Source organism: Pinus tabuliformis, chromosome 6 (assembly GCF_031772625.1).
Source record: "Pinus tabuliformis cultivar Carrire ecotype Pingquan chromosome 6, CPIR1, whole genome shotgun sequence".
NCBI classification, from domain to species: domain Eukaryota; kingdom Viridiplantae; phylum Streptophyta; class Pinopsida; order Pinales; family Pinaceae; genus Pinus; species Pinus tabuliformis.
The window spans coordinates 1,760,234,955-1,760,262,684 of NC_142292.1; the positions used below are offsets into that span (position 1 = coordinate 1,760,234,955).

The 27,730-nt window shown below is 36.4% G+C and overlaps 1 protein-coding gene across 1 annotated transcript in view; it reads right to left on the bottom strand.

The window, feature by feature from the left end:
* Nucleotides 1–27,730, bottom strand: part of LOC149265976 (protein SUPPRESSOR OF GENE SILENCING 3 homolog) — a 66,933-nt gene that overhangs the window by 38,142 nt on the left and 1,061 nt on the right. The gene's annotated exons all lie outside the window — the stretch shown is intronic.

Below are 27,730 nucleotides of genomic sequence, written 5' to 3' on the forward strand. Positions count from 1 at the left end.
TAGGCTAAATAGAAACAAGCCTTAGCAGAATAGAACTTGGTTGTTTTCTTCCTGCACTGCCGGAAGAAGCATAGCCAATGGGAATGTCCATTGGACATGGTCCAGACATGCACTATCTGCACCAAGGACCATGCCACTGAGCAGTGTCCATCACTTCCAGGGTTGAAAGCAGTTTTCAAAGAGGCAGAAGAAGAGACAGAACCAATATACTTAATGAACCAGCGTCGACAATGGCAGGGAAAACCCATAGGTATGTCACAAGACACATCCCAGTTCTTTCCTTCTTCATCATTTAATCAACAACAGAATCCCGGGGCAACATGGAAAGGTCAATCAACTTACTCGAATTGGCAATCCCAACCATTTCCTATGACACCTTGGCCAACTCATCCCTTTCCGGGTAATGGTTGGCCGAATTCTCCTTTTACTCTTGTTTGGCAAGGTAATCCATATCCATCCCAATGGCCTGCCTCTACTTCACAAAATCCGAACTGGTCTCCAAAATGGCAGTGACCTTTAGGGATAACCAATACGCCTATGGGGACACGTCCTCAACCTCAACCTACATGATTAGCCCCATATCCATTACAACAAAATCCTCATCCCCTTTTGCGTCTCTAATTGGCAGCCCAATCGAATCCAAATGCCAATAACAAACTGGTTCAACTGGTGCAAATTGTCAAAAGCTCAGACTATGAGATTGAACAAAAAGAATGTAATGAACTTAGACTGAGGTCAAGATGCATTATCACCCCTGAGGAAGACGGAGACTAGCCATCAATTGAGTTAGAAACCCTACACGTACATACACCATCCACTGTGACTGACACAGAAATAAAACAAGGAGAAGATACAGTTGAGCATAAGGACTCTGAAAAACTCATAGTTACTTCTCCCTCATTCCCTCAGATTAACAATACCTAAACCAGTTGTTTATCCAGACTTTGAACTTGTAGGGGAACTGAAAAATCTTTGCATTAAAATTCCACTCCTCCAAGCCATCCAAGATATTCCTATTTATGCTAAAACATTTAAAGAGATATGTGTGAAAAATCTTATGAGGAAAGCAAAAGCTCCACTCACCATTCATGTTGTAGGGACCTTGTCTGATTTGCTTTTGGAAGGGGAAACTCTAATAAAATATGAAGATCTTGGGAATCCCATAGTTAGAGTCCAAATATATGGTCCCTCCTTTCCAAACACAATAGTTGATTTGTGTGCAACCATTAACATCTTAACAATAGAAACCTGTAAGACCCTTGGTATTACAGCTTTGGAACCAACTACCACCCTACTAGAACTTGTTGATCATTTGGTGGTAAGACCAGAGGGAACTTTATAGGATATTGTGGTTTTTGTTGATTCATGGGAGTATCCAGTAGATTTTCTTGTTATAAACCCAAAGAGTCGATTAGATAGGCACCCTCTGATTTTGGGCCGACCTTGGCTGGCAACAACTGATGCTTATATAGGTTGCTGAGAAGGCAACATGACCATTGCTAAGGGGGATGCTGTAAAAAATATTGTTTTATATCCTCCTTCCAAACCAAGTTTGCCCATTGTAAAAATACATAAACAACCACCTGCATACCTGGAAGAAAGCATTCGTTCACCACTTACAGTAGCAGAGGCACTTGAGTTCAAGAATCAGACTGAAGATGATGTAATCAATAACTTTATCAATTAGCCAGCTAATATGAATAATGTCAAATGTCAAATGTTAAAAGCAATTTTTAACAATGAAGCCTCAGAAGACCCTTTGAAAGAAACTGATGATCAACATATCCAGACAATTGTCATTCATAATAGCAAGCCTGTTGAAATTGAACTAGGCAAGGTTTTAAACATTAATGATAGCCTGGATAGTGACCAACAGCAAAAGCTCATTCAGGTCTTGCAAAAATATAAAGGGGCTTTTTCTTGGGACTATCCAGACATGAAGGGCATAGACCCACAGTTATGTATGCATCATATCTACACCGAAAATGATGCTCGTCCTATCCGGCAACCTCAACGGAGATTGAATCTGCATCTCAAAGATATTGTAAAAGAAGAGCTACAGAAGCTGCTGGATGTGAATTTCATTTATCCCATTTCAAATAGCAAGTGGGTCTCTCCACTGGTAGTTGTTCCCAAGAAAAATGGGAAGTGGCGTATCTGTGTGGATTATCGGGATTGAACAAGGCCACACAGAAATATCACTTCCCTCTTCCATTTATTGATCAAGTCCTTGATACTTTGGCAAGGGAACAACTCTTTTCTTTTCTAGACGGCTTCAGCCACTACAATTAGACTCAAATCGCCCCTGAAGACCAAGACAAAACCACCTTTACTTGCTCATGGGGTACATTCGCTTACAGAGTGTTACCATTTGGCTTATGTAATGCCCCAACTACGTTTCAAAGAGCCATACTTTGCATTTTTTCTAATCTGATAAACGAAGGACTTTAAGTTTACATGGATGACTTTACCCCATATGGGGACGAATATGATCAAGCGCTACAAACATTAGAGAAGTTTTTGGAACAATGCATCGCCACCAGGTTGTCTTTAAGCAATGTTAAGTGTCACATGATGATGTCATAAGGCGTAATCTTAAGACATTACATTTCTGCAGCTGGGATACAGGTAGATCCAACAAAGATACAGGTAATTCTCCTACCATCTACACTGTAATATTCCTAATTAGCCATGGCTAATTGGAATATTCGATTTTGCCCAATTTTTGCCTTCTATAGTTGTTTATAAATAAAAAAAGTGAGGATGGGGGACATAACTCACTTTAAGAATTAAAAGTCACTTCCTAGTAGCACAACATTATGACTTAAGGTGGAGCCAAGGGGGCCAAAGGGGGACACAGAAATGGGGCCCGCGCAGACACATGGAGGGACTACGCGGGAGGGAAGAACACATGGCAAGAGGGGAATCACGCAGGAGGAGGTGAGCCTAGGGATTGTGAGGGACAGAGGCTATAAAATAGAGAGGAGCCCCCTCATTTTGGATCATTTTGGTTATGAGCATTTGTGATAGTCATTTCGACTTAGAGCACGCTCGCTGTTTAGCTAGTCTGCAACACTGTTTAGTGCATTTAGTGTCTCCGTTCGGAGATCTCACCCTTAGCCCCGGGAAACTTCGAGTGCCTGCTCGGGCAAGTTATTTCCATTGCCATTCCAGCAGTAGATTCATCAGCATTTCAGCAGCAGTTTCATCAGCGTCTTTGAGGAACTACACAGAACCCCAAGGGGGTGATTTTCGGGGGTCGGCCATTTCAGAAAAGCTTTCTGGGTTTTTCTGGGTTTTTTGAGTAGAGTCCAATTCTAGAGTTTCAACCTTTTTTGAGGAGGGGAGCAGCCCCAAATCCTCATTCGATTTCCAGCAGCAACAATAGCACGACAGTTTCCCAGCAAATGGGACGCAAATTAGTGTGAGACCATTCCAGGAAAGCTTGCTGGGTTTTTCTGGGTTTTTTAGTAGAGCCTGAATCCATAGTTTCAGCTTTTTCAGAGGAGGGGAGCAGCCCCAAATCATCATTTGTTTTCTAGCAGCAACAACAGCATAGTAGTAGCATCCACGCAGAGAGGCCATTCTTGTCATTCTAAGAGTATTTCTTCACTTGCCTTGTGCAAGTCGAGGTGCCATCTGTCTAATCACCTCTTGTACTCATTTATTGCTCAGTATAATAAAATGGCTTAGCATTTCTTGTGTATATGCTTATATTTCCGGTTTACATTATTATATGTTGTTCCACTGTTATTTTATCACTTCTGGGTTATTATATCATTTGCACATATTTGATTGGAGTTTTTGCTGGGGTTTGAGGAATATTCCGGGTTAGGAATATTACAGTGGTATCAGACCATAGATCTGGCTCAGCTTGTGGAGCTAGCAATCTATGACACCGGGGGAAAAACCCTATATCTGTTACAGAGGTTAGAGATACAGAGACACTGGGCGTAGGTTGGAGAATACCTACGAAGAGGGAGATTGCGTTCCTGTGGCAGACGTAGAACAAGAGCGACCTGTGGTAGACACAGAACAGATAAATCCAGTAGTGGACGCAGAGCAGATGGCAGACGAGGACGGGAAGAGATTTGTGGATATGCTCCTCAAATCAGTGCAGGATCTGTCGAGGCAGATTGAGGTGATAGGGCAGAGATTCACAGCAGTAGAGGCCAGACAACGGGAGAGCCCAAGAGTTTTTCAAATTGGTGAGGGATCAGGTGCATCCCATCACTTGCCAGAGCAGCGTGATACTGCGCAGCAAGGGGCCTCACATGCCCCTACACGCTCTACCATGCCCACCTTCTTAGGAGCAGACACGGGGGCCGCAACCCAGTAGGAGGCAAAGCCTAGGCATATGGGCGATTATTTTGTAGAGTACCAGGCCTATGGGCAGGAGTTCAGGGAAGCCCTCTCATTCAGAGATTTTGTTCAGCTCCAGTGGGATAGCAGACCCCGCGATCATCACAGAGGGTACCGGCATTACCATGATGATGACACCCACCGTGCAGCAAGCAGATTCCACTTGCCTATGTTTGATGGCTCATCAAACAGTTCGGCGAAGTCTTGGGTGGAGAAGCTAGACATTTATTTCCAGCTTAACCAGATGTCGAAGGCAGAGGCCATCAAGGTGGCAATGTTGCATTTAGATGGCGAAGCCCAGGATTGGTGGTTTCACGAGATGGTTACATTGGGGCACTCCACAGTGACGTGATATGCTAATTTTACCAGGAGATCGATGGAGCGATTTGATCAGAGGGATCTAGAGCAGCATTTCGTTGAGCTGACGAGGCTCAAACAGACAGGGAGCCCAGAGACCTACATTGCAGATTTCTTGAGGGTCTCCGTGATGGTGCCAGACCTCTCCACGGCACGAAGGGTCTATATGTATGTTGAGGGGTTAGCAGAGCCACTTCGGGGTCTAGTCCGATCCACTAGACCAGCTATGCTCCAGGACGCTATCAACAGGACCCGGGACTTACAGGATGTCTTACCCAGGACTCGGACACCTTACCCCCAGAGACAAACTTTCCAGTCTAAGGGGAAGGATGTGAGGATTCCACCTCCAAAGGGGAACCCAGGACGAGTATAGTTTGACGATGATGCCAAGAGGGAGCTGAAGAAGAAGCGGTTGTGCTTCACTTGTCAGGAGCCATGGGCACTAGGACATAGATGTGTTGCTGGTAAAGCAAATTTTATTGAGGTCTTCTTCGAGAGAAGTGGAGAAGAGGATGACGAGGAGGATGTGGAGGTAGGAGATAGCCATGCCATACAGGGACCTTTGCCACCTCCACCACCAGCAGCAGGTGGTACATCTTTTGCACCCACCGGAGGGGCCCTTGTAGCGGTGCGGGGAGTTCCCAAGTATCTGACGATACGCGTACGAGGGACAGTATGTGGCCAGTGTGTATCAGTTTTGGTTGACAGTGGGGCAACCCACAACTTCATCGATGCCCAGATGGTTGAGCGGAGAGGTATACAGACAGAGAGCTTCAATGGGTTTTCAGTCTTGGTCCCAAAAGATCAGACCATGACGTGTGCTCATTATGTTCCAGAGCTTTCAGTGACGATGGGCACCTACACATTGACTGACCACTTTTTCGTGGTCGATATTCCGGACACCAACATGATACTAGGTGTTCAGTGGCTTATCACTCTAGGGAAGGCCACAACAGATCGGAAGACCCTGGAGATGAAGTGGGATTATGAGAAGACAGGGAGGCATGAGAAGATATGGGGACAGCACACATATCCGCCTCAGACTTGTCTCGGCTCATCGGATGGAGGTAGTCTTCCGAAAGGGAGACATAGAGTGGGTAGTGGAGCTACGTGCATCAGAGGCAGGAACTACAGGGCAGACGGTACACCCAGAGATACAATCTATCCTTGATCGGTATGCCATAGTGTTTGGGGAGACTCCACCAGGACAGCCACCAGATCGGGGGTTTGAGCACACCATCGAGCTTGAGCAGGGCATATAGGCCGTGATTACCACCCCCTATAGGCACCCCAAGGCCTATCAGGATGAGATTGAGCAGGCTATCCAGGAGTTGCTTGCATTGCCAGATTTCACACAGCCATTTGTTTTGGAGTGTGATGCATCAGGAGAGGGGATCCACGCAGTATTGATGCAGGGAGGTCACCCTATAACATTTGAGAGCCGGAAGCTCCTTCCGCACAAGAGGTTGTATTCTATATACGACAAGGAGATGTTGGCCATCATGCATGCATTGGCTAAGTACCGCAGTATCTGGTGGTAACAGGTTCAGGGTGAGGACTGATCACAATAGCCTCAAGTTCTTTTTGGAGCAGAAGCAGCTACAGGAGAGGCAACAGAAGTGGATCAGCAAGATCCAAGCATATGACTTTGACATTGAGTATGTCAAGGGTAAGAACAATGTGGTAGCAGATGCCCTTTTACGTAGACTAGCCACGTTGTCTCTTATGAGCTTGGATACAAACTGGAGGGCTCGACTCAGTAGATTACTCCAAGGACAGGTTTGCATGTGAGGTTCTGGATGGGCAGGTGGCAGATGACAGGTACAGGGTGGTCGATGAGATCATCTATTATAGGGACTAGATCTTCTTGACTGAGGGGTCTCAGCTCAAGAAGAAGATACTCCAGGCATCACATGATTCACCGTTGGCAGGACATCAGTGGTTTACTAAAACCTAAAGGGCCATTAGGGAGAGGTTCTCATGGAAGGGCCTCAAGGAGGATGTACTTCGACACATCCGGGAGTGCGATGTTTGCCAGAGGAACAAGGGAGAGATGAGCCATCCCGCGGGATTATTGCAGCCTCTTCCCATTCCGGAGAGGAAATGGGAGAGTATTTCGATGGATTTCATCACAGGTTTTCCCATGGTACAGGGAAAGGATTGCATCTTTGTCGTCGTTGACTGACTGACAAAGTACGCACACTTTTTTTCCATATCCGCACACTATATAGTAGCACAGGTGGTCGAGCTGTTCTTTAGAGAGATCTTCAGGCTACATGGTCTTCCTAAGACCATCGTCAGTGATAGGGACAACCGTTTCATGGGCGGGTTTTGGCAGGAGCTTTTCCGGTTGGTGGGGACGAAGTTGACACTGAGTACCAGTTATCACCCACAGACGGATGGGCAGACAGAGATAGTTAATAAGTGGCTAGAGGGCTACTTGCGTAACTATGTCAGTGGGCAGCAGCGAACATGGTTGAGGTGGTTGCATCTAGGGAAGTACTGCTAGAATACTTCACATCACATGTCCATTGGTATGTCACCATTCTATGCTTTATATGGGTATCATCCTTTATCTTTTGCTGACGTGATGTTTGGTGATATCAAGGCTCCCAGAGCCAAGATATGGATCCAAGAGAGTCAGGATATTCTCTAAGCTCTCAAGGATAACATGGCTACAGCACAGAACCAGCAGAAGCTATATGCCGACAGGGGTTGGGTGGAGAGACCGTTCGCACAGAACTAGCAGAAGCTATATGCCGACATGGTATACCTACGATTATAGCCATACCGACAGTCGTTACTGAAGCATAAGGGGGCTAAGAAGCTCAAGCCCCACTTTTATGGGCCATACAGGGTGATATGCAGGATTGGACAGGTTGCATATGAGTTGGAGTTGCCCCAAGGCAGCAAGATTCATAACGTTTTCCATGTATCATGCCTGAAAAAGGCATTGGGGCAGTAGGTGACAGTGATAGATGAGCTACCACCCATGGATGACGAGGGGCATTTGGTATTGCAGTCGGAGGCTATCACTGATACTAGGGAGAGGCAGTTGCAGAGCAGGACGGTCTGGGAATTCTTGGTGAGGTGGAAGAATTTGCCGGATGAGGATGCCACTTGGGAGAGTGAGAAGATCTTGCAACATCCATCACTTCAGTTGCTTGAGGACAAGCAACATTTTTCCAGGGGAGACTGTAATATTCCTAATTAGCCATGGCTAATTGGAATATATTCGATTTTGCCCAATTTTTTCCTTCTATAGTTGTTTATAAATAAAAAAAAGTGAGGACGGGGGACATAACTCACTTTAAGAAGAAAAAGTCACTTCCTAGTAGCACAACGTTGTGACTTAAGGTGGAGCCAAGGGGGCCAAAGGGGGATGCAGAAATGGGGCCCATACAGACACATGGAGGGACTGCGCAGGAGGGAAGAACACATGGCAAGAGGGGAATCACGCAGGAGGAGGTGAGCCTAGGGATTGTGAGGGACAGAGGCTATAAAATAGAGAGGAGCCCCTTCATTTTGGATCATTCTGGTTATGAGCATTTGTGATAGTCATTTCGACTTAGAGCACGTTGGCTGTTTAGTTAGTCTGTAGCAATGTTTAGTACATTGAGTGTCTCCGTTCGAAGATCTCACCCTTAGCCTCGGGGGACTTCAAGTGCCTGCTCGGGCAAGGTATTTCCATTGGCATTCCAGCAGTAGATTCATCAGCATTTCAGCAGTAGTTTCATCAGCATTTCAGCAGCAGTTTCATCAGCGTCTTTGAGGAACTGCGCAGAACCCCAAGGGGGTGATTTTCGGGGGTCGGCCATTTCAGAAAAGCTTTCTGGGTTTTTCTAAGTTTTTTTAGTAGAGTTCGATTCCAGAGTTTCAGCCTTTTCTGAGGAGGGAAGTAGCCACAAATCCTCATTCGATTTCCAGCAGTAGTAGCAGCATGGCAGTTTCCCAGTAGATGGGACACAGATTAGTGTGAGACCATTCCAGGAAAACTTTATGGGTTTTCTGGGTTTCTTGAGTACAGCCCGAATCCATAGTTTCAACTTTTTCCGAGGAGGGGAGCCCCCCCAAATCATCAGTTGTTTTCTAGCAGCAACAACAATACAGTAGCAACATCCACGCAGAGAGGCCATTCTTGTCATTCTAAGAGTATTTCTTCACTTGCCTTACGCAAGTCGAGGTGCCATCTGTCTAATCACCTCTTGTACTCATTTATTGCTCAGTATAATAAAATGGCTTAGCATTTCTCGCTGCATTTCTTGTGTATCTGCTTATATTTCTAGTTTACATTATTATATGTTGTTTCACTGTTATTTTATCACTTCTGGGTTATTATATCATTTGCACATATTTGGTTGGAGTTTTTGCTGGGGTTTGAGGAATATTTCGAGTTAGGAATATTACATACACCTTGTACTCAGATGAAGGTATGTAGCTTCCTTGGATATGTAGGTTATTATCACAGGTTTATAAAAAAAAAATTAACAAATTACTGCGCCTTTATATTCTTTAATAGGAGATGTTGACTTTAAATGGTCTGATAAATGTGACACAACTTTTACAGATTTGAAGAAATTAGTTTTGATGGCACAAGTATTGCGTGGACCCAACTGGGAGCTGCCCTTCCACATCTCTATAGACGCATCAAATGCAACAATAGGCGCTCTCCTCAGCCAAGAGGAGGACAGAAAACCTTATGCTATATATTATATCAGCAAAAATCTTACTGTTTTGAAGCTTCTGCGATCAATGCCTTGTGTGTTGTTTTCTTCCAGAGTTCTCGCATCCATGATTGTTTGTATCGACGTTTCGAGCCATCCATCGTGGCTCATCATCAGGATAGATCAGTAATTGTGTAGGACAAATCTCATTGGGTTTGAATAAATAGGGTTAAGAGATGCACAGGGAATGGAAGCCAACCTTGCCAGACTTATTTTGTAATTTTTGGGTTTTGATTTTATTATATGCTATTTAATAAAATAAAATAATTTAAATTGAGTTTGAAATATTTAATTATGTAATTAAATTGTTTAATTATTAATTTTTATTTTTATGTTCATATCAGTAATAATTTAATTGTTTAATTTGGTATTCTTTGTTTTTTATGTAAATTAATATATATATATATATATATATATAAGAATTTATGTAATGACTTTTTAATTATTCTTATTTCTTTTATTTTTATTTCTTCTTGTTTTTATTTATTACTTATTTATGAATAATTATATTATGTTAGTTATTATTTTATTTTATACTTAATTTTATTTTAGTTTTGTTTTTGTTGTTTAGAGTTATATAGAGATTTTTAAACTATGTGATAGGATTATTTATTTATTTCAATATTAATATTAAAATGAATTTTTAATTTATTTTTATTTAATGTTTATTTATTTATGATTAATTATATTATGTTTGTTACTACTTTGTTTCATACTCGATTTTATTTTAGTTTTGTTCTTATTATTTAGAGTAAATTAATTAGTCTGATTTTAATAATAATCTAATGTTAATTAGCACTAGTTTAATTTTATTGCTTGTTTCTATAATTTTAATGTTAATGAATATTAATGTTAATATTAGTAATCTAAGATTTATAGTTTATAGTTTTAAGATGTAAATTAATGTTTTTAATTTTAAACTTCCAACTCTTAAAATTAAAAACATTAATTTACATCATAAAATTATAAACTATAAATCTTAGATTACTAATATTAACATTAATATTCATTAACATTAAAATTATAGAAACAAGCAATAAAATTAAATCAGTGCAAATTAACATTAGATTATTATTAAAACCAGACTAATTAATTTACTCTAAATAATAAAAACAAAACTAAAATAATATCAAATATGAAACAAGGTAGTAACAAACATAATATACTTAATCATAAATAAATAAACATTAAATAAAAATAAATTAAAAATTCATTTTAATATTAATATTGAAATAAATAAATAATCCTATCACATAATTTAAAAATTTCTATATAACTCTAAACAACAAAAACAAAACTAAAATAAAATAAATATAAAATAAAATAATAACTAACATAATATAATTATTCATAAATAAATAATAAATAAAAACAAGAAGAAATAAAAATAAAAAGAAATAAGAATAAATTAAAAACCCATTACATAAATTATCATTATATATATATATATATATATATATTAATTTACATAAAAAAACAAAGAATACCAAATTAAACAATTAAATTATTACGGATATGAACATAAAAATAAAAATTAAAAAATTAAAAAATTTAATTACATAATTAAATATTTCAAACTCAATTTAAATTATTTTATTTTATTAAATAGCATATAATAAAATCAAAACCCAAAAATTACAAAATAAGTCTGGCAAGGTCGGCTTCCATTCCCTGTGCATCTCTTAACCCTATTTATTCAAACCCAATGAGATATGTCCTACACAATTACTGATCTATCCTGATGATGAGCCACGGTGAATGGCTCGAAACATTGATACAAACAATCATGGATGCGAGAACTTCAGAAGAAAACAACACACAAAAAATCTTACTATTGCTAGACTTAATTGAACAATAACAAAAAAGGAATTCTTAGCTGTCATTTATGCCATAAACAAATTTAGACATTATATAACTAGCTATCAAGTTTTTCTATATACTGATCATTACACCACAAGATACTTAGCTAACAAACCTATTACAAATGGTTGAGTGACTCGGTGGATGTTACTTTTGCAGGGGTTTGATATCATCATTAAAGATCATCCAGGGAAGGAAAACCCAGTCACGGATTTTTTGTCTCAGGTTCCAAAGATAAATGATCCATTGGCAGTAGATGACCAGTTTCTAGACGAACATTTGTTTGTCGTAGCATTCAAAACACCATGGTATACAGATGTAGCAAACTATATGGCAGTAGGAAAGCTACCTAGACACTTGACAGCAAGGAAAATGAAACAGATTGTCTAGCGCAACGCCCGATTTTCATGTATTGGCGGATACCTTTTTCATACAGAGTCTAATATGTGTATACACAGATGCATTCGTGAGGATGAAGTTTATGACATCCTGAAGGCTTGCCATGACAAGCCCTACGGAGGACACTTCGCAGACCGTAGAACATGGCATAAGGTACTATAGATGGGCTATTATTGGCCCACTATTTTTAAAGATGCTAAGAAATATGCCCAAGATTGTGATAGCTGCCAAAGGATGGGTCAGCCTAGTCAATCTGATAAAATGTCGTTGCAGCCCCAATTGGTAATAGAACCGTTCGAACGATGGGCATTAGATTTTGTTGGGTCATTTCATCCACCATAAAACCAAAAGGCCTACATACTGGTTGCCACAGACTATGTAACGAAGTGGGTAGAAACAATAGATTTTCCAAGAGCTACAGAAGAAGCTGTAATTAATTTCCTTTTTGGGTTATTTGTGTGGTATGGTTTACCTTGGGAAGTGATAACGGATGGAGGATGGAAATTTGTAGGACACAAAATTACAGCCACTCTAAGGAACCACCACATCACACATAGAGTCACTTCCCTGTATCACCCACAAGCGAATGAGAAGGTTGAAAGTAGCAATAAGGTCATCGAAGAAATTCTGACCAAGACAGTTTTGACACATCGACAGGACTGGGTTGCTAGGCTACCAGAGGCCTTGTGGGCCTATCGCACAACTTGGAAAAATACTACTGAATATTCTCCGTACCAACTTGTATTTGGCAAAGAACATATCTTTCCTATTGAATTTGAAATAAAGACTTTCGAGACAGCTTAGGCAGTGGGATTGGATCTGACAAAGGCCCAAACCAAACGACTTCAACAAATAAATGAATTAGACGAGGCTTGACTACTTGCTCTACAACGCACCGCAATTATTCAGTAGCAAAGGAAAAAGTGGCACGACAGTCTTATTAAAAAGAAAATGTTTCAGAAAGGAGACTGTGCGCTCCTCTATGACTCCAGATTCCAAGACTTTCCAGGCAAGTTACAGACAAGGTGGCTTGGCCCTTATGAAATTCAAGTACATAACAATGACACTCTCACTTAGACTACCATTGATGAGTTTGGCCAATATTTTAAGGTGAACGGACATTGGGTGCGTCTTTATCACAAACCACTCACCAAAGAGTCTTTTTGTCAATAGGTACATGATGATCCCACTATGAAAATTTTAGCTGCAAGGAGTGATGACGTGCAGCTTTAATTTCATAAAAATGTATCTTTCTTCAGTTGTAAACAATGTATATATTCTCTTGCGGTTGGTTGCAATTTAGTTAGGCATCACCACGTAAATATGAGGATTTTCCTTGTTTTTGGATGTGTTTAATAATTGTTGTTAAATCGATTGAACGATTGTTGTTCAATCCATTGAACAACATTGATTTCTTTTTGTGTGTTTTGTTGTTCAAACAATTGAATGATTGTTGTTCAATCAATTGAACAACACCGATTTATTTTTTGTGTTTTGTTGTTCAATAGATTGAACGATTGTTGTTCAATCAATTGAACAAAACCGAATTCTTTTTCGTGTTTTGTTGTTCAATCGATTGAACCACTATTGTTCAATCAATTGAACAATACCAATTTCTTTTTATGTGTTTTGTTGTTCAATCAATTAAACGATTATTGTTCAATCAATTGAACAACACTGATTTCCTTTCGTATTTTTTTGTTTAATCGATTGAACAATTGTTGTTCAATCAATTGAACAACACCGATTTCTTTTTTGTGTTTTGTTGTTCAATCGATTGAATGATCGTTGTTCAATCAATTGAACATCACCGATTTCTTTTTTGTGTTTTGCATTTCAATTGATTGCATGATTGTTGTTCAATCAATTGAACAACACCAATTTCTTTTTGTGTGTTTTGTTGTTCAATCGATTGAACGGTGTTGTTAATCAATTGAACAACACCGATTTATTTTCATATTTTGTTGTTCAATCGATTGAACGATTGTTGTTCAATCAATTGAACAACACCGATTTCTTTTTTGTGTTTTGTTTTCTAATCGATTGAATGATTGTTGTTCAATCAGTTGAATAACATCATTTTCTTTTTTGTGTTTTGTTGTTCAATTAATTGAACAACACCAATTTCATTTTTTGTGTTTTGTTGTTCAATCAATTGAACAACACCGATTTCTTTTTGTATCTTATTATTCAATCGATTGAATGATTATTGTTCAATCAATTGAACAACACCAATTTCTTTTTATGTGTTTATTGTTCAAATCGATTGAACAATTGCTTTTCAATCAATTGAACAACACTGATTCTTTTTTGTGTGTTTGCTATTCAAATCGATTGAATGATTACTGTTCAATCAATTGAACAACACCAATTTATTTTTGTGTGTTTGTTATTCAAATATATTGAACGATTGTTGTTCAATCAATTGAACAACAATGGTTCCTTTTTGTGTGTTGATGTTCAATCAATTGAACGAGAAAGAAAATGGAAAAGAGAATGACAGGCGATGGAACAGTGAAAAGAAATCACAGCTATTCATTCTACTAATAACGGTTGTTCAATCAATTGAACCACTGTCAAATATATTGAACGATTGTTGTTCAATCAATTGAAATACAATGGTTCATTTTTGTGTGTTGATGTTTAATCAATTGAATGAGAAAGAAAATGGCAAATAGAATGACAGGCGATGGAACAGCAAAAAGAAATCACAGCTATTCACTCTATTGAACAACGGTTGTTCAATCGATTGAACAACCGTTGTTCAGTAGAATGAATAGTTGTGGTTTCCTTTTACTGTTCCATCGCCTATCATTCTCTTTGCCATTTTCTTTCTCTTCCATGTCTTGAATAAAAACCATCTGATTGGATTTGAAATTTGTACCAAGATAAAGAAAAACAGTAATATTAATATCATTATGACTTATGAAACTTTTGATGGTCATCTTTATTCCAAAGCTGACATTGTACACCTATATAATGACTGGTTGAATATCTTCTCTTTGGACACATCATAAATAATTTATTATCTTAACACCATGTTGGTTTATCTTTCACACTTTCAAATGGATAAATCCCTTTGATATGCTAATATAGGGATAAAACCATAACCTTCATTGGCATTTGTTTTACTTCTTACACCATCCCTGACTCTTAAGCCCACTATTGTTATTATTGTGCCCTTACATTATTATTGTTATGTCAGCTCTGATTATATTATGACCCTTAGACTTCTATATATAGAAAGGAGGTTTTATCATTTGTATCATCCAAGATCTGTTCATTTGTGTAACGTAAAGGATGTTGCCCCCTCGAAGAGGCTAAATTCTAAGGTGTTGATCTTTCTTTTCTATCTTTTTGTGAGTTGGTTTCATAACATTTGGTATTAGAGCTTTAGATTCTAGGGCTTCGTTGCTCCAATTAGGTCATCATAGAATTTTATCTATAACATTTTTTAAGCGACGTTTCAGAAGCTAAAAATAAAACCCATTTGAGACAAAATCTCACTAAACCTCGGGTCCGAATTTTAGATCTTGTATCACTATATTTTTGGAGATATGATCTAAGGAAGTTAGGGTTTTTCCAAGCTCCAAAATTCCATTTCAAACAGGTCATCGTGGAAATTTCGCTATAATTGTTTTTCTACAAAGTTTCAGACTCTGAAATTAAAACCCATTTGCGTCGAACACTTGGTGAAGGGTGGGCCCAAATTTCATATCTTGTTTCGATATATTTTTGGAGATATAATTGAATATATTTAGGGTTTCTGTAGGCTCTATAATTACATTCCAAACAGGTTACCATGGGAAAATCGTCATAACTTTCTTTCTGAGCATTAGATTGAAATTTCATAAGAAGTTGTAGAAAGAAGACAGACTGTAGTTTTTGGTGTATCAGTTTCAGGTCCTGAGGTTGAAACAATGACATGGGGCACTTTTTACAAGTTCGCTCTACTGAACCAGTCTATAATCAAGTCATCGTGGGAGATTTGTCATAACTCTTCCTTGCAGAATCCAATCTTGATCAGACTTGCAGGGTTAGAAAGAGGACTCAGAGGGATACTGTAGGATGCAATTTCAAAACTTGGAGATTTGAAATTACAGAGTTACAGTCATTTCAAGATCGAGCTCCTAAAATCAAGAAAATGCAATATGAGGAAGTTTGATGGAAAGGATCCATTAAATTGGATACTACAGATGGAGCAATTTTTTGATCTACGTGAGGTGCAACTATTACAAAAGGTATGTATTGCATCTTTATATTTAGAACTGAATCAGTTTTTATGGTATCAAGGGCTTTGTTTTTGTAAACCACTTGTCACATGGTTAATTTTCACGGAGGAAATGATAGCACATTATGAGGATACAAAGAGAAACTGCGTCTTTAGCCAATTGATAAATCTCAAACAAAAGGGTTCAATGGAAGAGCACATTGAGGACTTCCAAAAATTGAATATATGGGTAAATGATATTTTAGCAAAGCAAATGATTGATGTATTCATAGGGACTTTAAAGGATAACATTCAACATGAGGTTTGTCTTTGGGAACATGATTCATTGGAGAAAGCATTCAAGTTGGCAAGAAAAATTGAAAGCGAAATTATGGAAACAAGGAATCCCACCACTCATGACTATAATTATGGAAGTGCTTTTTCTCCTAGCCTTCCACAACCTACAAGGAAAGGAAAGGCTTTGTTACAATTGTGATAACAAGTTCATTAAAGGTCATAAGTGTGCTGAGAAGAAATTATTTTACATAGATTATGAAAAGGAGGAAGAAAAGGATCAAGAAACATCAAAAGAAGAGGATATACACCAGGAACCAACCCTAGAGAAAGAAGAAATGAATATGACCATTTCTTGTAAAGCATTGGCAAGAATTACCACTCCTCAAACTCTCAAGATAGAAGGACATATCAAGAAGAAAAAGGTTCAAAAAGTGAAAGATCGCATCGAGAAAGAAGAAATGAATATGACCATATCTTGTAATGCATTGGCCAGAATTACCACTCCTCAAACTATCAAGATAGAATGACATGTCAAGAAGAAAAATGTTCAAGAAGTGAAAGATCACATCGAGCATCAAGAAATGAATCTGACCATATCTTGTAATGCATTGGAAGAAATTACCAGTCCTAAAACTCTCAAGATAGAAGGACATAACACGAAGAAAAAGATTAAAGGAGTGAAAGATCACATCGAGCATCAACAACAAGTTCTCCAACTTTTAAAGGATAATGCCACTTTGGTGCAGAATCAAATAAAACAGCAGGCAGATCAACATCATAGTGAAAAAAGTTTTGATGTAGGCGATTGGGTATTTTTACGGCTACATCTCAAGCAAGTTATTTATCAAAAGGAAATGTTGTACTACATGCACTCAAGAAATGGCGACCTTACCTAATGGGAAGACACTTCAAGGTAAAAATGGATCGTGATAGTCTTAAATACCTTTTAGAACAAAGATTATTTTTAAAAGAATAGAAAAAATGGGTCACAAATATGTTGGGTTATGACTTTGAAATCATCTACAAGAAAGGGAAGCAAAATGTTGTCGCAGATGCACTCTCAAGAAAGGATGAGGATGTGGAAGCATTGTTTTGTGTTATTTCTATTATCCAACCAGATTGAATAAACGAATCAAGGGATGAATGGAAGAAGGACGAAGAAGTGTGGCCACTCATTCAAAAGTTGCAGAAGATCCCAAGTTCAAACAATATTGCCAGAACATGACGAGGAAGGAAAAATCATATTGGAACCTAGAGCAGTCACAGAAACAAGAACCCGACAGCTATGAAATCGATCAATTTCAGAGTATCTCATCAAGTGGAAGAACTTACCCACTGAAGATTCCACATGGGAGGACAAGAATTTTATACAGAAGCATCAAGAACTACTCAAGCGTTGAGGACAACACTTTTTGAAGGAGAGGGGCATGTTAGGTCCCTATACTACTAGTGTAACCCCTTATTTTTATTAGTACAACCCTCTTATTATATTGTTGTGCCCATGTAGTCCCCATATTGTTATTATTGTACCCCATATAAGCCCACTATTGTTATTATTGTCCCTTACATTATTATTGTTATGTCGGCTCTGATTATATTATGACCCCTTAGACTCCTATATATAGAAAGGAGGTCTTATCATTTGTATCATCCAAGAATTGTTCATTTGTGTAATGTAAAGGAGTTTGCCCCCTTGAAGAGGTTGAATTCTAAGGCATTGATATTTATTTTCTATATTTTTGTGAGCTTGTTTCATAATAGTAACCTATATCTTATATGCAATGTATCATTATTGTCCAAACACTTTACCGACAATCATTAACATTTATCACGGTTGTGCACTTGTCACCTTTCCACCTAAGGTAAATATCTATTTACATAATGATCTAAATCTATGTTTTATTCTTTTTCAGGCATTTCAAATCTTTCGACCTATACTGCTCTGATTTCCTTTGTCGTATTTTACGTCGCTTTTATTGATTGTTCACCCGCATTTATGACTTCCCGACGCCTCCTCCCTTTTTCCCATGCTTGGTGGGCGTGGACGCCCTTTTTTGATTGGAGGGGTGATGTCTGCATTATGAATAGCATGTGCGATGATTTATGGATAGCATGTGTGATGATTATTAAACTGATTTCTGGTTAAATGACTGCATTATGAATGTTTGTGTGTAATAATTATCAAACTATTTTCTGATTGGAGTGGGGAAGGCAACCATTATGGATAGCATGAGAATTAATTATGATCCTGTGCCAAATATTGCTGATGAGACAAATAACATAATTGCCTTTGATATTAACTCTCAAAACAATGTCACTACTCTATCAATAGCTTTAACATTCTATGGTGTTGTTCCAAACTGTGAAAGTGTGAGAGGAGTGCATGCAAAATTGAAAGTGAACCAGCTATTGAGAAACAACAGCCATGGGAGGAAAATCCATTCGAAGTGAACCCAGAGTGCTCAGGGTATCAGACCAGGCTCATGTGATTCTTGAGCACATCGGCTAGCTATGATACTTGAAAAATTACAAGGATTTCATGAGGAAACGACACTTGAATTTCTGCAGACTTTACAGAATGGCCGCACCACGGTGAAAGGCAGGAACATAATGGTCCCTGAGGTAGTCATATCTGAAGTCTCTGGACTTCCAACAAAAGGAACGAGATGGATGGATAAACATGTTCTTCTACAGGACACAGTCACAATATTTCAAGACCTAGATGAGCAATTGGTGTAAAAAGGAAAAGGGATTCACCCTACAACTTTAAGACAACCATGGCAAGAATTGGCAGCCATTGTGCAGAGGTATATCACATGTGACGAATGTCAGGACGTGGTAAAACCTCGTCAACTTAAACTATTAGCTATTTTGAAACAGAAAATTACAATTAACTTGTCATTTTATTTAAATTCATTATTACATGACGCTCGATGGGTCAGAAAGGCAAAGGACCCACATCTAGTCATCAACCATCATGGGCTGATCAAATTAATCATCATTCATGGACTGACCCAGCAATAGCTAACCTGGGATAACCTTGTAAATCCTACTTTGACCCCACCTATAGAAAACCTAGAGACTGAACAGTAGGGGGCAAGAATGACAGGTCCGAAAAGGACACATAAAAGAAAGAATACTTCTTTGGCCTTGGGCCTAGTAAAGCAAAGACACTCTGCGAGGATAAAATCATAGCGGCACACCCCAATTCAAATAGAAGAGGCAGGGCCATCTCACATGCCCCCTCCAAGTCCACAAGATGACTCTTTGCAAGACTATGAGGAAGAGGTTGCCCGAGTACTAGAGAATATGGGGACATTTTGTGAAGGAAGGGAGCTATTTGGAAATTTTGAAGGGAAAAATTATGCCCCTAACTATTCTACCCCTGCTAGCAGTTCTGATCATGCTGAAACCTTGCCATTTACTGACAATTTGGAGGGACAAAAGGAACCAGTTCCTTCTATGGAGAAGCCCCTTGAAACAGAAGTTCATGTAGAGGAAACCCTCGAGGAGGGAAATCAAACAGAAGCTATTGTTCCTTTGGAATCCCTAGCAAAGGAAAACCCTACAGAAGAAACCCTTGAGGGTGAAAATCAACCAGGGGGGCACTATTTTTATGAAGTTCCTAGAGGATGAGGCCCATATAGAAGAAGATCCTGAAAATGAAAATTTCTTAGGAGACACCATTCCATTAGAGTCTCCTAAGAGGGAATCTCATGAAGAAAGCGATCTGGAAGGTGGGAATCCATCGGGAGACACGATTCCATTAGAACCCCATCCTGATATCGACACAATTCCACCTGAACCTGAACCTGAAGTAAATACAGTTGCACCACCACCGATCAAAGACCTCACGACAAAGAAAACATACAAGGATATATTGAGGAAGTTGCTTAAAAAGTACCAGAAGCATAAGAAAACAGTTTAGCAGCTAAGAGAGTTATTGAAGGAAGTACTTAGGGCCCGGAAATTGAAAACAGAATTGGAGACCATAGGGACCCAAACAGAACACTGCTCTTGGGAAGATATTGAAATGCAAACTAAGACCATTTTTGTTTTTTCAAAAGGAACTCAAACATAGCAATGTATTTTAAAGAATAGTGAAATGCAGACAAAAGATCCTTGTGTTTTCCCAAGGGAAACCCAAATGAACTTCCCCACTATTGATGCTGCTATCCAAACCAATTTTGCAGAGAATATTCAGGAAGATTATCATATGCCCCAAGGAACAGCTAAAGTTGCTACTCAAACTGATACTGAAGAAAACACCCAAGCTGATTGTTGTATGACCCGATAAGCGGCTGAGGCTGCTATTCAAACTGACTCAATGGTAACACAGGATGATGAAGTCTAGACAGAGGAAACGCCTGACTATATTCCTCTTGTAAGGGAAGCATTCATTATAAAATTGCAAAATGAACTAGCCAAGACTCAACAGGAGTTGGCTTGACATAAAGAGAAGTAGTGCCGCTACGAGTACACCAGGAATTGCGAAAGAAATTTGAGGCACTTACTGTCACAAAGGATGAGACTTTCATTAATTATAAATATGAACAGAAGAAAGTCGAAAAATCACAGGCCAAGATGCAGAAGGCTAAGGAGCAAATGGAGACTGTTTTCTCTCTCTACCTAGATGCCTTGTCGTGCCGAGCACCTGCCACCAACTATGCACTATTCTTGCTAAGAAGATACCTCTTACTAAAGGTTAAAGCCATTAAGGCTGGTAAGTCAATGGAAATTAAGACCACTCCAGACTTTGTCAAATGTTTCAAGGAACAAAATGAACAGGCACAATGCCTTTTATGTGAATTGTACATGCATAAAATTTTCTTAGAGGATGACCTAGATAGTAATGCTAGCCCCTTCATAGGGGATATCCAATTTCAAGCTTTTCTTCCCTTTGCCACTAATCATATTAAATGGGCTAAAGCCATAATACTTTTCAAAAGAGGGAATATGTTATAGACTTATGGGTTAGGAGAGAACCCACAAAACCCCTACATCTCTTTGTCCAACATAAATAGTTCATGAAACGAACGAGTGTTGTGGGTAAATTAGGACCACTCCATACATACATCATATAGGTAGGGAAGGAATACTTTCAGGAAATTAAAGAAGAAGCTTTGTCTATAGCCAGACAAAGATGGGAAGCCTCCAGTAACAATATTAGGAACAAGGAGCCATTTGAGTTTAGAAATTTTAAAGCTGCGTCCACTCACTTACACAAATACAACAATATGGTCCTAAGCATGGGCCCTGACTGGATAGGGTGTCGATACAAAAGTTCAATTATACGGTATCCTCCAAATGGGTATTACAGTCATTATAACTTGCTAGATCATTGAGTGAACCAGGCTTTTGCAATGCTCAAACAGAAAAAAGGTCTTAGGTTGTATAAGGAGGAAGTATATCTTGCTTATTCCTTGACTCAACTACACCTTAACCATCTTATTGCATGAGGACATGCAAAAAGGCAAGCAAGGGAGTATGTTGGGCCGAGGAAAATGTATGTTTTCTCCTTGTAATAGCTTAATTAAGCATATGTCTTCATGTTTTTATCTTCGTTTTAGGAATAAATATAGAAGAAAAAATAACAAAAGTTGGGTAAAATCAATTATTAACAAATTGGATAAATCTGGGTATGAACAACTAACTTTCACTATATTTATATGCAGGGACACGGATTGGACGATTGTTGTTCAAAAGACAGAACAATAGTGGCCAGGAAAGGAAAAGGACAATGTCTTGTGTATGGAGGATAGCGGAAGAATAGGAGGACCAATGCTATTTTGTGCTGAAATCAGATCGAGGGTTTCGAAATCCTCAGGATCCCCTGATCCTGAGGATTCACTTCTATCCATTTATTTTTCCAAAAGTTATGTCAAGCCATGAGGCGAATTGAACAGATAGTTAGGAATTTTAAGATTGTAACTATTCTTTTTGGACACATAATACTTCCATTACGGTGATGTTGTAACTCTGTTATTAATTTTAATGAAGAAGATTGTGTTTCATCTATAATCGTATTCTGAATATCTTTCAGAAGCGACTTCTGGAGACTTTGGGCCCAGTCGATAGGAGATCTACTACTTCAATTGTGTTATAATTATTTATGTTCATTATTATAATTATTTATTACTGTTAGTTTGTGAAGTTAGCACTATTCAGATTGCTGCGAGGATTGATAATCCTGGTTTGCGTTTGTTGTTCAGACGAGATTCTAGATCTAGCTGTGTGTTACATCTGCATGATAATCTTTATCGAATTGATTATGTTAATTTAAGCATTTGATTGTTGTTCATTCTAAAGTAATATTATCATAGATCTCAAGGTTATAGTTGATTTCTTTCCATGAGATGTTTACATAGTTATTTGTTGTTCAATTGTTGTAGTGTCCCTTCATCTTAAATGAATTAGTGTCAATACCAGTTAGATTGCTGAGAGTGATTATTTCTATTTTCATTCTGATTTAGTTTCTTGCAGAATAGATTAAGTAGATCTGAAAGTGCTTTAAAGATTTCTTTCATAATTGTTTGGGTTGAACTTAGAGAAATAGATATTAGTGCAATGTTTCCAAATCATTTCATTCTGAATTGACCTCTGAATTCACTACATATACAATGCTGACACTCTTGAAATAAACAGAGTTACCCTGTGTTGATAATTAATGTCGGTATTGATATTTCTTTTAATAGACATCTTAGTGCACCAACACACATCAAGGCGGATTCCTCGATCCTCGACACCATTAGTTTCACTATAGCAGGCAACATAAGAGACGATAGTGGTCTCTGTCCTTGCACCTATACTTTCCCCTCATAACCACTGAATGCTTGAAGGGCAAGTGGCATGGCACCCTTGGAACTTCAAGGGAATTTCTTGAAGGGTACCACCAACTTGGCACCCTTGGCATCACAAATAAACAGTTAGGCATGCCACCCTTGGAACTTCAAGGGAATTTCTTGAAGGGCACAACCAACTTGGCACCCTTGGCATCACAAATAAAGTGTTAGGCGTGACACCCTTGGCATCACAAATAAACTGTTAGGCGTCACACCCTTGGAATTTCAAGGGAAGTCCTTAAAGGGAATGACCAAACTTGGCACCCTTGGAATCATTAAAAATAAATAAATTAATAAATATAATCAAGATATGAAAACCATGTAAATTCACATCAACTTGTAAATGATGATTAGAACTGAGGTAATTAAAGCAAGAATAAAACTTTGGTCAAGGGAATCATATGAAGAAATAAAATATTTTACCTTAAAACTCTACCCTTCCCATGTTGGAAAATTTTAGGTAGATAATGTAATTTAAGTAGGTAAAAAGGGAAAAGAGAGACATAAATGTAAGGATAAATATTAATCCTAAAATACTTAAACCTAATTAAGAGAAGAGGATGATGAATTAAAATGAGATTAATAAATCAAATTTTAGGGAAATTTAGAGAACCTCCATGTGGCAACAACCAACATAAGAATATCCATCTAAGAGATAACTTGAGTTAAATTAGGGAGTGGATAGGGGATCAAATCTTAACTTATCAATTGACTTTAGTAATGAACACAAATTAAGGAGTAAAAATGGGGATCAAGAGACAACTAGGATAAGAAATATGAATCTTGTTGAGGTGATGTTACACAACATTTTGTCACTATCCCTGTAATCCCTGTCTATTATCCTGGAGGACCTCTACAGTGTACCCGAAATGCTTTCAATCATAAAGAAACTCCCAGTATGTCCCTCTTCATGAGTAGAATAATTCCCCTTTGCGTCATTTCCCAAGAAGCATGATTATCACTTTTATAAAAATAATGTTTCTAAAGGATAATTTGTCAATTCCAAAAACATTTTATAATAAACTATATAATTAAAAACAAAAACATTAAAGGATAATCTGTCATTTCCAAAAGCATTTTATAATAAATAATTTTTAATTAAAACAATATATATCACATTAAATATGTTATTTTACAAATATTTAACCAGATAAAATAAGATGTTTTTTTTTAAATAAAATGTTTTATTGTTAATTAGGCTAAAAGGTGTTCCTCTATTTGGAATTGACTACTTGAATGATTTTATTAATTAATTATATTCATCTATAAATTGGAAGATGGCAGTGTATTATTGTTGTTGCCACTCCATCAACTAATAAAATTATAAATGATTGGCATATTTTTACCATGTTTAAATTATTTTTGTACAAAAATATGATTAAAATTTTACTATGCTTAAAATTTAAAAATATAAAAAAATATTGAAACTTGGTTCTTTGTTATCATGTGTGTGTTACATTACAAAATGGCTTTGCGCATTCTTGTAAAGGGCATTAATAATAAAGTGATTAGTCATATAATATGATCATATAAATGATAATATTAAAGAATTTGTAAAGGTAATCTTCATATAATAAATCAGATTTTATTCATATAAATCACATCATTGAATAATTAATAAAAGTAATCATGATATTTTGATATTTAGAAAATAATGAATTTTGATGTGAACAATAGCATTTATGTTTACGGTTTGAATTATGTAATCATGAGTATTTTTTTGTTTGATTTCATAATGTTAAACCGAAACTACTCGTGATTCGGATTATTAAATTTCCATAAGGAAAACCTATGTCATCATTAAATAAACAATATTACAAAAAAATATATGAAGTGTTGTCTCAAGATAGGGAAACTATCTTGGACACACAATCACTTGGTTGAGAGAATATCTCAACCACACACCAATCTAGGAAACAACTTTTAGCTAATAGGAACAAACTCTTTTAAATAGAAAGAATCGCAACTGAGACAAGTAGGAATTACATTTTCCAACACTCCCCCTTAATGACTACTTGTCTCGATATCAATCTACAATATCTACATCTGGTCCAATCGGGTAATTACACCTTGTACCTTGTTCATGCAATTGTCGATGTCCACATAAAGGAACAACCATCTATTGGAATGCATGGGTTCCCAACTAATTATTTTAAAATTCTAAAATTCTAAACTTTATTTTAAAATAATTATGAAGGATGCTTCATTACCAACTAAGAAAATGAAATGTTAATAATTTTTCAATTAATTGTTGAAAATAATTCAATTATTCTTAATTAATATAGAACTAGGTTATAAACTCATTTTATGTAACAATATTTTCAAATTAAAAATTCTAAATTTTATTTTAAAATAATTATGAATGACCCTTCATCTCCAACTAAAACAATGGAATGTTAATAATTTTTCAGTTAATTGTTGAAAATAATTCAATTATTTGTAATTAATATAAAGTTATGTTATTCTACATCTTCAAAACACTTAAAAGGAACCAAATTTATTGAGATGTAATTATGTTTTATCATCTAACATAGATCTAAGTTGATTATAGTCTCACATAACATAATTCTCAAAACTAAATATAAGTTTAATTACTATAAGGTATTTAATGTATATTGTACAAATATTTTTTTATGAAAAAATTATATGTAAAAATTTTGATGTGATATTTTCTAAAAGATTTCTTGCAATTGAGTATCACTTAGTTTTTTTTTCGTTGATTTTTTTTACAAGCACCTTCCTCTCTCTCTATATATATATTTGTGTGTGAGAGAGACAATATTTTTAACATACCAAACTACTAATATATATGACAACATTTTTAACATACTAAATTACCAATCTAGATCTATCTTAATTCAAGATCTACCAAGAGATGAACTCATTTTTCACTCTAAAAGAAGTTTGCACCTCAAAAGATTTGATCCTTATGAATGCTTAATAAATCCAAAATTAAAATTGATCTATGCTAGTTTAATTAATAATAATAAATTTTAGTTTTAATTTTTAACTTTATTTTTATGTAATTTGACTTCATCAAAATATTTTAATAAATAATTATAATTTTTAATGTAATTTAACTAAATCAAAATGTTTAAACAATATAACAAAACATAATATATTTTTTTAATACGGAACACTCTAAGTAATAAATTTAAATAAAATTAATTTTCTAAATTCACAAATTAAAATACTAAATAAAATAAATATTAAAATTTAAATTAAATTATCACAATAAGTGAAATAAACATTTAAATTAGAATATAAAATCACCACATAAATGAAAGTTAATTTTGTAATCAAATCACTTTTATTATACTCTTTTATAACTAATTATTCTTGATAAATATAAATAGATTTTTATAAACCAAGTATATATCAAATCAACCAAATAGTTGAATTAAGAAAATGAAAGCGACAGTCGAACTGTCACGCCACAACACACCTTAGGAAGTATGATTCTCACTCAATATATGAAGTTGAGTGAAAGTGATGTTCACTGGGTAAACATCAATGCTTTTCCTCGGTATCACCGAACATCATTCTTACTCAATGTGCATGCATGAAGTTGAGTGAAAGTAGGATGTATTTAATAATTATTTTTTAAATTATAAAATCGGAAAGATTCTACCTTATCGGATAAGAAATGTTTAAAATTATATATATATATTGATTATTTTAATTTAAATTTATTAATTGAAAATCTGTTTTTTGTTTGTTAAGTTAGGTAGTTAAACGTATTTAATTCATCAATTTATAATTTTTACACGAAAAAGTATCTTAACAAAACATTTTATTGTGGTTAGTTAATTATAAAAATTTATATGTATTTATTTTTATTTTAAATTTATTAACTTATTTTAATTTTAATTTTAATTTATTATTGGTAAAATTATATATATTTTTGAAAGAAAAAATGTTTTATATATATTAATTTTAAAATTATTCCATATTAATTTTAAGTTAAATTGAGTGAAAAGACATAATTCAATATATTTGTACTCTAACCAGATAAAACATTTTACATTAATCAAATAAAACATTTTTTTAAACTTTTCTACACTAAAAGGTCTAAAGAAGTTTGGGAAAAACTATTGTGTCCATTTTACATGTCTGGGGCAGTGGAATGGAAAAGACATTTCATTTTGGAATGTGATGTGTTTAGAGAAAGTTAAGAGAATATGTTAGCATCAGAGTCTTCGCATTGTGTGTTTAGCGAAGAAATTATTAGAATTTTGGGAAAAACGATTGTGTCCATTTTATATCTCTAGGGCAGTGGAATCTGAAAAACATTTCACTTTGGAATGTGATGCATTCAAAGAAAGTTAAGAGAATATGTTAGCATCAGAGTCTTCGCATTGTGTGTTTAGCGAAAAAAAATTATTAGAATTTTGGGAAAAACGATTGTGTCCATTTTACATCTCTGGGGCAGTGGAATCGGAAAAACATTTCACTTTGGAATGTGATGCATCCAAAGAAAGTTAAGAGAATATGTTAGCATCAGTGTCTTCACATTATTGATTTAGCGAAGAATTTGAATAAGAAAATAATTCAATTATAAAAAACTAAAAAACTAAAAACCTATAATTCCATAGACGGTAGAAAGTTAGACTAACTCATCAATTTAAATAAAAAAATATAGAACTACAAAAAAAAAACTAAAAATCTACAATTCCATA